This window comes from Terrapene carolina, unplaced genomic scaffold, assembly GCF_002925995.2.
Source record: "Terrapene carolina triunguis isolate 2854851 unplaced genomic scaffold, T_m_triunguis-2.0 Scaffold629, whole genome shotgun sequence".
Taxonomy (NCBI): Eukaryota; Metazoa; Chordata; order Testudines; family Emydidae; genus Terrapene; species Terrapene triunguis.
In genome coordinates this window covers 5,013,155-5,029,387 of record NW_020664980.1, presented here as the reverse complement: position 1 = coordinate 5,029,387, position 16,233 = coordinate 5,013,155, and the positions used below count along the sequence as shown (strand labels likewise).

General features: G+C 43.5%; 1 protein-coding gene across 2 annotated transcripts in view; it reads right to left on the bottom strand.

The window, feature by feature from the left end:
- SHROOM1 (shroom family member 1) overlaps window positions 1-16,233 on the bottom strand; it is a 72,414-nt gene that overhangs the window by 31,407 nt on the left and 24,774 nt on the right. The gene's annotated exons all lie outside the window — the stretch shown is intronic.

Here is a 16,233-nt window from a genome sequence, read left to right as displayed (position 1 = left end):
TGCTGTTAAAATATTAGCAGCCCAGTTAATAGGGCATAAAAACATTTTAAATTTCTGGCAAATATCTCTGTACAGAGGGAGAATAGTGACCCTAAGCTGCAGCCAGTTAACAAGGACAAATCTCATCCTTCCTATAAGGATAAGTTTTCTTCCTCTCTTTAATTTGCTCTTGTTTGGGGTGACCTTCTTTAGATTATGTTGGTTGCTGTTAATTAATCAATTAACTTTCTTGGCATTCTGTACAACACTTGTCCAGACTAGACCAAGGCCTGTCTGAGTAGCAGAGATTTTTTTTTATCGTGTCTCTAAATTCTCCTGACAATCCAGGGAGAACAGCTCTCCTTGCACTAAACAAAGCATGCAGTGCTGCTGGTTTAGTTACATTATAAATTCACGGGCACAATCTTTCCATCAGTGCAGCCTGAAGCAACACTTAATAAATATGAAGCATGGTTTGAACCCCTGGGGCAGATTTCCCCTACACTGACACTGAGTGATTCATGCCTGTGAATAGGTTTAGTAATTGTGAGACATGTATGCTCACTTTGGGATGACCATTTTAGTCTTGGACACTCTTACTTTGGAATGGACTTTTCCAAAGTGAAACATGAAGTCAGTCTATAGCATCCAGAGTGGGTCAGGTCTGTGGGAGAGATGTCAGCCCATCTCACATCCAAAAATCAGGGGAATTACTAGAAACATCAATGATTCAAAGTGTATCTAGAACAAGCTTTCTGGAGATGAACAAGGGGTCTCTGGGTATTTCCCTCTCTCCCTTGCTGAGAATCTCTCTGTGTCCATGTTTTCTTTCAGACTGTCATATTTTTTATCCCTTTTTAAACATTTCAGTTTATTCCTCATCACTTCTCTCACCTCCATTCCCCTCTCTGTTCCCCTCTCCCCTACATTTTCACTCCCCTCAGACTTCTAGCCCACTTCTAAGGAGCACAGGTCCCACTGGTCCTCCAAATGCAGCTAATATGATGTGGACAGGTGACAAAATGAATTTTTAGGGGTCACCTTCCAATTGGAGGTGAATTGATGTCCCTAGCAGGCAGTAATTAAGTACTCCACACACTGTGTGCACTATCAAAAATAATTCATCCTGTATATTTAGCATCTAACTGAATTTCAGTTAGGTCCGACTCCAGCACCATAAACAGTGGAACCTTATTACATTTGCTCCTGGGTGATCAGTGGGAGTTAAACTCACATAATAAGTGCTGTAAGACTGAGCCTTATTTAGTGAAGTCATTTTTTTCCCTACTGACCAGCTCCATTCTGGACCCAGTCCTGCAGCCGTTATTAATACAAGTACTCCTCTTGACTCACATAAACAATGGCTGCAGCTAGGATCAGGCCCCAATCTAGGCAGAGGCTTGCACGAACCAGAATAGCAATCTACACAGTATGATGCACTGATACACGTGGGCTTTTCATTGGTCTTCACTACACACTGAGTTACAGTATATGAGAATTTACTCTAAACAGATTGTAAATCTCTTGATCAATGGAGTAAAATCAATCACATCTGAATGAAAGAAATATTTCTAGTTTGATATTTGAGACAGGGAAGGTTGAGGAACCGTTTGCCCCATATCCAGAGTGTATAGCTTGGTTTTTTTGCCTGTATGTGCAAAAAAGTGTCCATATATGTGCACGTGGACTTCTTTAAACATATGAGAGTCTTTGGCAAGCTTAGTTTTATCATTCAAGTTGAAAGTATAGGAGAAGTGACTTACTCAACAGTCAGTGGCATGTTCCATAGGCACCGACTCCTTGGGTGCTTCGGGGCTGGAGCACCACGGAAAAAAATAATGGGTGCTCTGCACCCTCCAGCCACAGCTCATCAGCGACGCCGTCAAACAGCTCATCGGCGGCTGGGGGAGGAGTTTGGGGAGTGCACGGCACAGCGAGCTGGAGGGGGCCTCAGGGAGGGGATGGAGCTGGGGCAGAAAGAGGTGGAGTGAGGGCAGGACCTCGGGGTAGGGGGTGGAGTGAGGATGGGACCTCTGGGGAGAGCGGGGCTGGAACACCCCTGGGGAAAAGAAAAACTCAGTCGCTATGGCCTGTTCATCTTGTATTGTGTATGCAGAGGAAAACTGACCTATTTCAGGGCCCAGTCCTGCACACTGCTTGAGAACTGAGTGTTCTCAGGTCCCACTGAAGTCCAGGGCTCTTCCAACAATCAAGCCCAATAGCAATAAAACTCTGAAATCTCATGTGGCTGCTCAGGTTTGGCTTTCATTAGACAGAAGCAGGTGGCAAACCATGAATGTTTTAATGGACTCTGTCACCCCTCCTGATGAATATCTTTCAACCACACCTTTTCCTCTTCTAGCAATTAAATATTTAATAATTTTCAACTTTAATCTAGTATTTCATTAATTAATCAAATGCACATTCCCACCTAGTGTGTTTTACAAAGTAGGAAGTAGCAGCACTTGGAAATGAGAGCGTTTGTCCCAATCAATGAGTAACCAATCCAACCCAGCAGCTACATTATGTAAACTCTAATCCCTGACATATTTGGCCTTCTCTGTCTGTGCAATCTTATTGACTTTAAAACACAGCTGTGTCAATCCCAATATTAAAAAAAATCAAACTGCAGTTTAATGCAGTTAAACCTAGTGGGAAAAAACCCATTGCAGACAATGAGCATGATTCTCCTTGGCTTCAGTGGCATTGCACCTAATTCCCACCATTGTGAGTGAGAGGAGAATCAGGCCCAGTCGTCCCAGAAATGACTACAACAGGCTCATTGTAACTGAGCGATTACAACATTTTTAAACCCACCCAGACACCCATCCCCCATATACTGCAACACAAAACTGAGTAGCATTCAAGAAACTTTCCAATGTTTCTTTGTGGTGTTTCAGTATAAATGAATTTGAAAGAAAAAGTAGGTTTTCTTTTCCTCTAAGAGCACACACAATCTATTGGGGTCTGATCCTGAGAGCGCTCAACTCCCCCTGGGTAGTCAATAGAGGTCAGGGGCAACTACCACCTTGTAGGAGGCTCTCAACACCAGGTAGTATTGGAATCCTGGTTAGCATAATGCTTCTGCCTTCTAAAGTACAGGCCTGATCCTGCAGATTCACAATGCTGGGCCTTTTTACAGACTTCAATGGGAGCTGAGGGGCCTCAGAACTTCTTTAGAGACACCTGCAGCTCCTATGGAGTTCAGTGGGAGTTGCAGATGCTCATCCCTTAAGTATCAGAGGGGTAGCCATGTTAGTCTGGATTTTGGAAGTAAGGATTTTGCTCTCAAATGGCTTCACTGTTGTCTTCACTGAGCTTGATGTTTAATAGCACAAACGGACATATGGTCAGCATCAGTGAAAGCAATCAGGACATATGGGGGAATTATTCTAAAACTCTGAAAATGGAAATCCCTACAAATTGTCCATTCTGGGAGGGGCTTAGTGGCCAGGCAGAAGTAGCACAGAACATTAGATACCAAACAGATGGAGCCCAGTGATCCATGGGAAATCCTGCCCCTGATGTAGCAGATTTAGGATCATCCCTGCAGCATAACTTCCCCAGCCATCCCACTCTCCAGTCCCTCTGCCTCCAACAGCATAGCTTACCACTGATTCATACTGCTATTGGCCCCCCCCCACTGCGTTGTGTGCTCCCACTCCTTCTGAAGGAATAAACTTAATGGAGTGGAAATTATTGATGCTCTGAGCAGCATTAGTGTTAGTGAACTTATCCATCTGAAAATACAAAGTTTCCTCAGGGCATCAGGAGACCATCTCGAGCAGCTGCTACCCTCAAGCCAAGCACAGCTCCTAACCCCAACAATTTTCATGGTGTTCCTCCAAAACAACCGCTGAGATCTCAGGAAAAGGGGGGAGGATGTAGTGCAGCCTTCTGCAAATTCCAGCTCTGTTTTACTAGGTTTTCTGGTCCTTTGCTCTCCTGTCCTCTCCATAGTGCACAGCACGAGGAAGCACACAGCCCATAAAGTATTTGCTGCAAAAATATAATCATATGGTTTTTGTCTCAGTTACCAAATATGGCCCTAAACTCAAATAGCAGGAGTTTTTGAGTATGATAGAAACTGAACTACATAGACACTCAAACTATAATGATTAACGAATCCATCACACACACAATGCAGTAACCGAGACACTGTTCAGACACAGTAAGTTTGTTTTATGCTACTGTATTCATTAAAGAGTAAATGGCTTACAATAAGCAGAACAGAAAATGATCACATCCAATTCTTTCCTTTGTTTTTGTCACTAACTACGTACACTGTGTCTGAATTACATGGGAGGGGAGGCATGTGGAGGGGGTAGTTCATAGCAACTCAAGTTTGCTAATCTGATTTTCTGCCCTGACTGCCACATTTGAAGTTAAAATGATAAACCGCCATCTTCAAGCATGTGAATACACTGTGTCAGCCAAGAACAATGCATCCTGACAAGTCTGCAAGTAAAGTACATTATACTTGCAAAATCCTTCCCTGCCCAAAATGGTTTCCTATTTGAAGTAGAACTGCAGAGTAACAGACAGATTTCATTGTTCAACCAGCAAGACAAACATAATCAGGTTAAAAATTAGCGAATGCTAGACAGTTCAAAAAGCTGCCCCAATAGCCTTCAACACAATCCACAAAGCCAGCCCCATGTTGGACAGCCAGTCTTTGATGAACAGCATTTTTTATTACTCTAATTTATTAAAAACATTGTTGAGTGGTTGAAAGGTGCTATATAAATATCAGTCGTTATCCCTAAGAAATGTAGACTAGAGAGTATAGCAGTGGGATTTGGATTCAGGACTCCTGGGTCCTATCATAGCTCTGGTCCTTCTATATGTACTGTATATCTGCTGTTCTTTAGGGAGCTTTATAGTAGTAAATTTCATATTCACACCTGAATATTTTATTATATATTGTTCACGCCTTTCAACACCAGAAAAGAAAAGGTATCCTCTAAACAAGTGTCCATCACTTGATGATAGATCACGGTTGGGAAAAGAAATGCCATTGGAATGGCTGGATGATCTTGGCATGGATTCAGAATTCATATCTCAATTGTAATTTCTCATATCCAGGTTGAAATTATTGTGACAGACACTGTCCAAGTGTCAGAAGACAGAGGGAAGGGGATGGCTTGCACATTATTCATGCTACAACTCCTCATCCTGGGGTATCAATCTCATAGCTCTATGATCATCTTCTTCCCCCCCACTGTGAAACAGAATAATAATCATGATTAAAGGAAGCACTGCAGTCTTGTTCCGAGAGATCTGGATGTACGTATCTGTGTAGAAACAAGTACGAGGAAGAGAGAGCGGCTGTGGAGGTAGGGTAGAAAAGAGAATGGTTTGGTGAACTGTAAACAGCTACGCTTACACTAAAAAAAAATAAAATAAAGCACTTCAGTATTTAAGAGTAATGACAGACAACACCAATATGCTAAGCTAAAATGGAAAGACAGTTTCTCACTGTTTTGAAAAGAATCCTTTGTAGATAATGGAATTCACCCTTGAAGCGAAGCCTATAGGAAGGAATTTTTAAAAATGCTTTCAGCTCCTCCAAACAATCTAGTAATCAACATTACATTAGTGAAGAGTCTCCACTTGTCCCAGACAAAATTCGATGTCACTGCTGAGACGAAGGCACATATCCTGCAAACACTTAAACATATGTAAAACTTTATTCACATGAGTACTCCTACAGGGGTCAATCTGTTTGCAGGATCAGGACCTACAACTGTATTGTGACTCGGTAACCCATAGTTTGAGAAAGGGCTCTTGGGACGAGATCCACTTGTAAAGCAACATAGAAATTGGTTTCTTGTTTATCAATATGATCAGAAGTATTTGTTCATATTTTGGGAAATACAGGAAGACTTCGGGCCAGAGTCTCAGCTGATGTAAATCTGGTGTAGGTTCTCAGTTGATGTAACAGGTTTTACTCCTGTGGGAATTCTGCGACACTGCACAATGCAGAATTTTGAACAAATTAACATTGTGCGCGCAGAATTTCCTTTCCCCCACAGAAATAGGCTGCAGTGCTGCTAGCCACCACTAGGGGCCACTGGACTCATCAGAGCCCAGTTTGCACATAGAAGACGCTGCTGGGGGGATGGGGAGGGAGCTAGAGGGTTCCTAGCAGCTGCATTTCCCAGCATGCCCAGTGGGAAGGAGAGGGCACATTCATGAAACTCCATGCAAACCTGGGACTGAGCATCAGGTTGTTTCTCCCTCTGGATCCCTGGGCTTGGGGGGAGGGGATATGGGTGTCTGGGAAAGGGGGTGGGGGCTGCAACTGAGCTCTGGGCGGGGGTCCAGGTGTATTGGCTGGGGGCCCCGCAGGTGGGCTCTGGGGGGGGAGGAGATAGGGGGCAGAGAAAGAGGAAGTGGCTTGTCATTGGAGTTTCTTTAACTTTCTACTCCTGGGGGAATTTTTGTGTGTGTCTATATTGTTACAGGCATACTTGCCGACAGGTATTTTGAAATAAATTGCCAAAATATTTGCAACTGGCATGATTACGTAGTGTTATTTTGACAAATAAAATTAGCAGAATTTTGCAGAATTTTAAAGTATTGTGCGCAGAATTTTTAATTTTTTGGCGCAGAATGCCCCTGGGAGTAAGGTTTACACCAGCTAAGAATCTGGCTCTTCATGTTACAGTTGAGGAATGTACTGAAAGATAATACATATTAACCAGGCAAGCAGCTCAAGGTGGAGCAGTGGTTTAGGCAGGGGCGGCTCTATGGTTTTGCCGCCCCAAACACAGCAGTGAGGTGGCTTTCGGCGGCACACCTGTAGGTGGTCCGCTGGTCACGTGGATTCGGCGGCATGCCTGCAGGAGGTCTGCTGGTGCCATGCCTTCAGCGTCCCCGCCGCCAAATTGCCGCCGAAGCCGCGGGACCAGCGGACCTCCCACAGGCACGCCGCCGAAGGCAGCCTGACTGCTGCCCTCACAGCGACCGGCAGGCCGCCCCCCGTGGCTTGCCGCCCCAGGCACGCGCTTGCTGCGCTGGTGCCTGGAGCCGCCCTTGGGTTTAGGGGAAGGGAAATCAACTGTTCCAAGCCTGGTTAAGTTTAGGGGTTGGTAGCTACTGTATAATCAAAGTGCAAAAGCCTTTACAAAGGCTGCAATAAAGTCAGCCTGTATATTGTAGCCAAAAGCCTACCTTAGTTATTCTCTGGTCATTATAAAGACTCTGTGCTTGATTTTTCCCTCACATTGATGTCAATCTGCAGTAATTCCCTGAAGCAAGTGGAGCTACACAGGAGTCAAAGCAGTATAAGCGAGAGGACAGTCAGGTGCACTGTCTCCCATGGAGAGGGACGTCAGAGGGAATAAATAATTGTTCAATACCAAGATTTATAGGTAAATCTGTTTGCAATCACTGAGCAAAAGAATATTGCAAATGTCAGCTTATTTCATTGGTGTTTGGTGAATGTTTCCCCACATACTCATGCAGGTTTGCTGTGGCATGCAGGTACAATGTTATTGGTTAAAGTTAGGGAAAGGAACAGCATGTCAGGGATTCTCAGCCCTTTCTCAGACTGCAAACTCTCTGGGGCAGGGATTGTCTTTTTGTTCTCAGTTTGTACAACGCCTCACGCAGTGGGGTCCTGGTCCATGACTGGCACTATCGCATTACAAATAATAATATAAATACATGAACAAAAAATAAAGGATGTTGATGGATAAGATTGCCTTTTTAAAACCAGCTCCTGGAAATAAGAGAAGAAAGAAAATTTTCCTATTCATCTGCATAAAGTCACAATGTGCAACAGACCTCAGAAGAATGTGAGCGATAAGCGCGTGAAACACAAAGCAAACACTATTACTAACCTGCCCACATTGTGTCATATACATGATTGTGAATGACCCATTCCTTATCAAGGGACAAATACCCAGGGTAAATATTAGACCAAATTCTTCAGATTCCATTCAGTTGCACAGTCTGCAGTAATAGGTCTGTGTGTCTTACAGATAGAGGCGCTGTTAAATACAGTCACCAGTCACAGGACAAAAATCGCCATCACAGTTGATACTAGCTGACGATCTTATTGGAAATCTCAACCAAAAGGCTAAGGACTGAACGTGCTCAGGAGCCTTCGCTATCACAGACTGCCTGTGCAAGTCATTTGTATGCCAATTTAGATTCAGCTTCTCTGAAAATCAGGACACAATCTCTTTGCCTCTTAGTTTCCACTTCTGTAAAAAGGAGATAAAATATCTAAATGTTGCTATTGCTATTATAATCAAGGATTTGAACCTCCAGGGCCTTCAATTTCATCAGCAGCAAATTGATTTAAAAATTAGAGGTAACATAAGGAAATACAGCTGATGATGACACCTACTCTGTAAAGGTATAAATGTTCCTTGCCAATTATCCATATCTGACATGCAACATTGTCATCTGAAGATATTATACAGTACATCTGGCAGTTAGTGAGATTTCCAACCCTATGTTACAGTTAATTACCTATAAGCTACTCTCAAGGATGAAAGATATCAAAAGCTGAGGTGAAACATTGCTAGGTTGTAACATACCAGCAGAGGTGGAAATTCACCCATCTGCAGAGAGCCAACAGAAGGCCTGTGCACCACTTATGTCCCAAAAATAGGGCCTATGTGGGACTTGGAGTGGTGCACACACCTTGTGTGGGGTTTCTTCAAAGGGGTGAATTTCACCCCATGGTGTGCAGGAACAAAGGTATTGCAAATCTGCTGCTTTCACTGCACTCTCTGAAGTCTTGCAAATGTCTTGTCCTTTTACAAACTGCTCAAGACCAACAACTTATGTCCAGATCACTTCTACTTTTTAGGCCAAATCTTGGCTATCCTTACTCAAGCAAGATTCCCACAGACTTCAGAGGGAATGGTGCCTGAGCAGTGATGCTAGGATGTCCTTTGGGCAGCTTCTTATCTTGCATACCTTTTGGGACTGAAGATCATGGGTTTGATCTCTGGCCACAGATTTAACAAGGAAGATCAGAACTCGCTGCTCACAACAATGCTCTGAGAGAGCAATGCTCAACATCTAGCTGAGTTTGATTTTTTAATAAGAACAGTCACCCACCATATACGTCTCTATCATCACTGACGTCAGTGATGTTCCTTATTTGGCCTCACAAATTTCTTGCAGCTTCAATTATCTTGATTCTTGACTGCACTAAACAGTTTCTTATCTCTGAAAACACTTCCACAGGGGACTGTTCTAGTAAAATAAATAAAATAAATAAATAAATAAAATAAAATCTCCTCCTTTCTGAATGCTCCTATCTTCTTCTTCACATCTTTCCCACTCCATCCCTTTTATCTCCCCATCTTGACTCCCACCCCCATGTTCCAGATCTAGTTCATTTGATCCTGTAAATTATTCTTGTCATGATTTTGTGTTTTATTTTTCCAGGCAACCAGAATAGACTCACTATGAAAACATTCAAGAGCATTTTTAAAGAATAGACTCTTGAAATGTCAGATTGAAAATAATTAATGATCATGTATATGTTTAGATTTAATCACGTTCAGTCTGAATCAAGAATTTTTTAAATCTAGTATCAGGGAAGAAATGTAAACAAAAACTCAAGCTAAAGAAAAAAAAAAAAAAGACTCCCACCTTTAGATGACTGACTCCCACTGATTTTCCCCAAGACTTCCTGTTTCTAATATTCCTAAAGAATTTCTCCTTCTACCTTAAACACTACTCAGGTAAAATGGTCACTAATAAAAGGAACATGAAACTTCTTAGTCCTAAATCTCCACTTGCTACACTGGCATAAATCAATCGTAACTCAGCTTAAGTCAATGGTGTAAAACCAGTGTAAGTAAGAGGAGAATCAGATTTTCTGTTTCAAAAATCTCCTTTGAAAAATGATGTGCATCTAAGAATCACCTCTCTCCAGACCAGTCCAGCAAATTAAAACCAGTGTGGACATAATGCAACACATCTGTATAAGAAAACCAGGCTACAAAGATAAATTTGTTGGCAACACTAACTACAGCCGAGCCCATTTTGTTTTATTTAACTTATTGGATTGTGCAATGCCCAGGCCTGACTGCAAAGCTATTATGTTTGAGATTGGATGGGAGCAATTAGGGACATTTGCTTCTCCCTCCCTCTCCCTTTTATGAAATTTCTGGATTCTATTCTCAGTTACCTCCTGTCACCTCCTGTAAGGACAGAAGTTGGCCTCTTCAGTGCAACAATACATTTTAGTTTTTTGTTCACTCAACTTATTTACATGGCCATTCTAAAAGGGGTGAAACTGGGATAAATCCAACACGTTCAAAGTCTGGATTTTACTGATAAGGGACTTTTTTTTGACCACATCAGGGTTATATTTCAAAATAATATAGAGTTCAAAATATTATATTTCAAAATAATAAAGTGATCAGCATCAGCACTCCATAACCTCCCACTGGAAAGAACCCGATGGTATCACATAAGTGACATTTTTCATCTGGCTCAGTCCTCAAGCATGCTCCAGTGGGTGACCACAGAACCCAGGTGCATGCCTATGGAGTATATATCACACAGCTGCAGAAATGCAGGGCCGTGATGTAGCTGGTGATGTGCAGTAAGAAGGGACAGAATAATAAAAAGGAACTGGAAGCCCAGAATGAAAAGGTGAATTTAAGGCCAAACGATCCCCACCCAAATCTGTGCTTTGGTAATAGGTGCCTTACATAATCTGCCAGAAGGTTTAGGGAGATAGACATCTGAGTGTAGCCATAAACTCCTAAGACTCTCAAGTGCAATCTTGCCCTGAGCAATGAAGACTGAGCATTTGAGCCAGCCTAACAGCTCCTAAATGGTTGGTATTCCCATGGAGTTCTTGTAATACACACTGGCATCGTTATTTCCCAAAGACAGGTCTCCATTTTATTCACTCAGCAACTGAGGTAATGAATACATGCACTGACTTCATCCATGGTTCTGCTCATAGTCAATTGTCCTGACAGGTTGGCTTTGCAAAACAGATCTCAGTAACTGTCTTGTTGCCAGTCTGCACTCCTTCCCTCTGCTCATAATCTTGACTGAGTAGAGAAACTAAAGGAATCTTGTAAGCTCTGTTCTCTTATTGGCCTTACCCTAAAAGATCATTAGAATACACTCAAAGGACTATTTTCTCCTTGATGCAGTAGTATAGTTCCTGTGATGGGTTGGATCACAGAAACCCCCTTGGGAACTGTCAACTGATGTGCCAAGACTACTTCTGCCCCTGCTTTCCCTGCCAGCCTGGGACTCCATCACCCTGTCTTGTTGAGCCAAACAAACCAGTCTGCTCCAACACAGACCCAGGGTCTGAACCTTGTGCCCCAAAGCTGCAGACTTAACTGAAAGCAGCTAACAGAAGTGTTCCTGTCTTTAACACTCAGATGCCCAACTCCCAATGGGGTCCAAACCCCAAATAAATCCGTTTATACAGGGTAAACTCATAAATTGTTCGCCCTCTATAACACTGATAGAAAGATATGCACAGCTGTTTGTCCCCCCCCCCAGGTATTAATACATACTCTGGATTAATTAATAAGTAAAAAGTGGTTTTATTAAATACAGAAAGTAGGATTTAAGTGGTTCCAAGTAGTAACAGACAGAACAAAGTAAATTACCAAACAATATAAATCAAACCACTCAAGTCTAAGCCTAGTACAGTAATAAAACTGAATACAGATAAAATCTCACCCTCAGAGATGTTTCAATACATTTCTTTCACAGACTGGACACCTTCCTAGTCTGGGCACAATCCTTTCCCCTGGTACAGCCCTTGTTCCAGCTCAGGTGATAGCTAGGGGATTTCTCATGATGGCCATCTTTGTTCTGTTCCACCCACTTATATATCTTTTGCATAAGATGGGAATCCTTTGTCCCTCTGGGTTCCCACCCCTCCTTCTCAATGGAAAAACACCAGGTTAAAGATGGATTCCAGTTCAGGTGACATGATCACATGTCACTGTAAGACTTCATTACCCACTTGCCAGCACACACACGTATACAGGAAGACTTACAAGTAAAACAGGGCCATCTACAGTCAATCGTCCTGGTTAATGGGAGCCATTAAGATTCCAAACCACCATTAATGGCCCACACTTTGCATAACTACAATAGGACCTCAGAGTTATATTTCATATTTCTAATTTCAGATACAAGAGTGATACATTTATACAAATAGGATGACCACGCTCAGTAGATTATAAGCTTTGTAATGATACCTTACAAGAGATCTTTTGCATGAAGCCTATTTTAGTTACATTATATTCACACTCATCAGCATATTTTCATAAAATCATATAGAGTGCAACGTCACAGTTCCCATATACATTAATGTGCAACAAGGAGACAAACCTATTGGTCTTCAGGGAGAGAGGTAGCTGCATCACTAGTGACTCTAGACTAGAGCACATTCTGGAGGATTACCAGTAATAGCAGTCTCAGAAGATACTGGCTGATGGCTGCCTCCTCACTGCCAAGCAGGCATGATTGATATGGGAACGTCAGGAAAGGCTATGAAATTCCCACAATCCCTCTGAACTAGTCTGACATCTTAATTTATTGTACTGGGATCCCCACTGGATTATGTATTAAGGCAGGACAGTGGGGTAACAAACAGGCCAGGCTTGAACATGTGGAGTCTATGTAGCTGGTTGAACATTCCCTTTCATTGACTTGACTAAATATGCTATTTGGCTCCAGGAAAATTAACAACAGTAAAGATCAGTCAGCACAGCCTATGCAGAACTCAAGAAATGGATTGAAAACCACGTTCATTAGAAGCAGCGTATGTTATGTAAATAACAGTGTGCAATCTGCTTGTATCGGATATGGTCTGAACAGACAACTATCACCACCACCATCCCCAGGCATATTTCCCAAACCAATCATAGTCAAGACATAAGATATAATAAGCAGGATCTTGGATTAGAAACAGTCTTTCTGGACTTTTACTAGAGCTTGGGGTGAAGAAAAAAAGCTCTCTCAAGTCTATGGAAGAGAGCAGGCAAGCAGAAAACTGGAATAAAGTGATCTGGTTTTATAAAGAATAGTAATTTTCCAGCAGCTGTGTATATTTTCTTTAGTTGGAACAGAAAATTACTCTGAGAGACTTAATGACTGGCTCTATCAGTCTGAGAGGCCCAGCAAAAAGGAGGTTGCAGATTTCAGCTTCTCCATATTATCATTATCCTTTCCATAGACAGAAACTGCCGTCAAAACAAACATTCTTCTCTCCTCCAATTTCAGGATGGATTGATAGAAACACATTCACCAGGCTGATTATGCCTAGTGTCCAATTTCTTTAACAAAAGTCCTGTTAAATCAAACCACTGCGGCCCTGCTCTCACCACAGATTCCTACCACATGGCATCCACGGTTACTGAGGAACTACTAAAACCATGGCATTTAGACTTGATAGAGATGTATTATGGGGATGATCCTACGCCCATTAAAGCTAACAGGAGTCTTTCCATTGACCTCAATGAGGTTTGAGATTGGACATTATGAGCTTCATTAATCTGGACTACAATGCATGAGCAGTCACACTGCCCTGACTCCACTCACAAAGGCGTATCCTATCATACAATGGGCTTAATGTAAAACCTGGGATAGAGTCTCTTGTTTCGTTATTCAAAAGTCTTGGTGCCTTCTGGAATCTGGGGAGAATGTCCCCAAGACATTATTTCCAACTTATTTTAGACAATGGATGGGATGGTAAACACATGTGACAGTTAGTGGATTCTATCATCTCTGATGTGGGGGGAGGAGAGAAATGAATATATATTAAAAAAAAAAGAGCAGAGGGGTGTGAACACATAGTTACAGCTAACAGAATACAGCAGATGCCGCTTATTAGCAACTAGTCAGTTCCCCGCAAAAGGTTGCTATTATCTGAAAGTTGCCAATAAGCAAAAGGCAGGTTTATGTGGCTGCAGCCCGGGAAGGAAGCATAGGAACATGTCTTAGCACTTCCTTCTTGGGCTGCAGCCCCACAAACCTGCCTGCAGCCAGGGCCTTTTCTTTTTTTGGAAAAGAGTTGTCAATAAGTGGCATGGCAGTTGCTAATATCCAAAACTTGTTAACGTTAAAGTCAATGGGATGGGACTGATTCTCAGGAAAAACGTTGCTAGTAACCGAAAGTTGTCTTTATCGGGACTGCTCATAACCAGAGTCCACTGTGAAAACTAACCATTTTAGTCACAGCACAAAAGAAGACACTAAGGATTGGGGTTTCGATGTTTGTGATTTAGGAATCTGGATATATAAACCAGGTCTGCTGAAAACAGTTTCCTGTCTGCATCTCTCTGAAGTTTTAGTTTGCACCTACGAGCACTGCTCACAATAATATATAATACATTGCCTTTCTACAGCACCTCTTCTCGCAGCATTCTACAGACAGAGACTGAACAAACCGCACAATCCCACAGTGAGGACAGTACTATTATCCCAGTTTTTCAGATGTGGATACTGAGGCAGAAAGAGGCTAAGGCCCAGATCCACAAGGGTACTTAGGCACCTAAATCCCAGTTTTAGGCTCCACAAAACTCCTGCTCAGCTGCCACCAAACCCTGCAGATGCCAAAACTAACTCGGCATCTAAGTGTTCAGAGTAAAAGTTCCCTAGATTCCCTACGTGCCTAAGTTTCTGCCGCTGAGCGTGCCTCACTCTAGACATCCAGATGCTTGTCTCCCACCTAAGCCCCAGAGCGATCCATGAAGCCAAGGAAGATAGGTGGGCAAACACCTGTCTTGCCTGCGGAGCCCAATCTGGTAGGCATGCTCAGAGGCCACCTACTGGATCAGATCCCATTCAAAATCTGGCTGAAGGAAAAGGTGGCAGTGCTGCCACCCACTTTATCTTTTAGCCCAGTGGTTAAAACACTCACCCGGGATGCGGGAGACTAATTCCCTCCTCTGCCAGAAGGGGAGAATGGATTTGAAGAGGGGTCTCCCACCCATCAGGAGAGGGCTCTAACTGCTGAGCTATGGGATATTTTGATGTGGGGCTCCCTCCATCCCTCCTGTTGAAGCTGTCCCCCTGTGGATAAATAATTAAATAGTCCTTTGTGCTGGTGGATTGGACCCTGGGTGTCCCAGGTGGGTGCCCTAACCAGCAGGCTATATAGAGTCACTCTCACACTGTCTCTGGACAAATCGCTCTTTCATTACTTACCCACAGGGGAACAGCTAGAACAGGGGAGACTGTCGGAGCCTCACATCAGCCTGCCCCTTAGCTCCGTGGTTAGAGCATGCTCCTGAGAGGTGGGAGACCCCTGTTCAAATACTCTTTTTCCCCTTTGCCAGAGGGGGCGAGTGAACCTGGGTTTCCCACATCCCAGGTGAGTTCTCTCCCCACTGGGCTAAAAGTTATAACCAGCGGCGGCTCCAGGCACCAGCGATCCAAGCACATTCCTGAGGCGGCAAGCTGCGCGGGCCAGCCTGCCGGTCGCTGTGGGGGCTGCAGTCAGGCAGCCTTCGGCGGTATGCCTGCAGGAGGTCCGCCGGTCCCACGCATTCGGCGGCAGGTACGCTGAAGCTGTGGGACTGGCGGACCTCCCGCAGGCATGAAGCCGAATCCGCGGGACCGGGGACCTCCCGCAGGCATGCCGCCGAAGGCAGCCTGCCTGCTGTGCTTGGGGCGGCAAAAAAGCTAGAGCCGCCCCTGGTTATAACAATGTGAGGCTGGTGCCCAACTCATTCTCACATGAAATGACTTAGCCACCTGACTCCAGGAGAGGGATTTCCAAATGTGGATCGCTAGCAGAGAGATTGGTGCGTCCCTGCAGCTGGGACACAGGCACCTATCTCGGAGAGAGGGACAGGGTTTAGCATACACCTCTCTGGCTGGTGTCTCCCACTGGCTGGCTTTGTGGATCAGTCTATAAGGCCCCTCTCTCTCCTCATTCATTATACTGGGAGCCCAGGCACCTAACTCAGGCTTTGTGGATCTCTTTGTTGGTCCAATGATTTCCTATGCACCTAAACATTAGGTGTTGTGATGCTCAGCATCCCTTTGTGGATCTGGGCCTAGGCAACTTTCCCAAGGTCACAGCATGAAATTACAGCATGATTGGAAAGAGAATTGTAGCATGACTGGGTAGCTCTCCCTCCTTCTAGTCCTGTTCTTTAACTAAAAGACACTTTTTGTATAATTTGGTAGCCACACAGTTGTATTTGACTTGTTCTTTCAAAGCCAAGTTGCCAGCCTACAAAATGCAATTATTAACAATAATATTGAGCACTTATATAGTGCTTT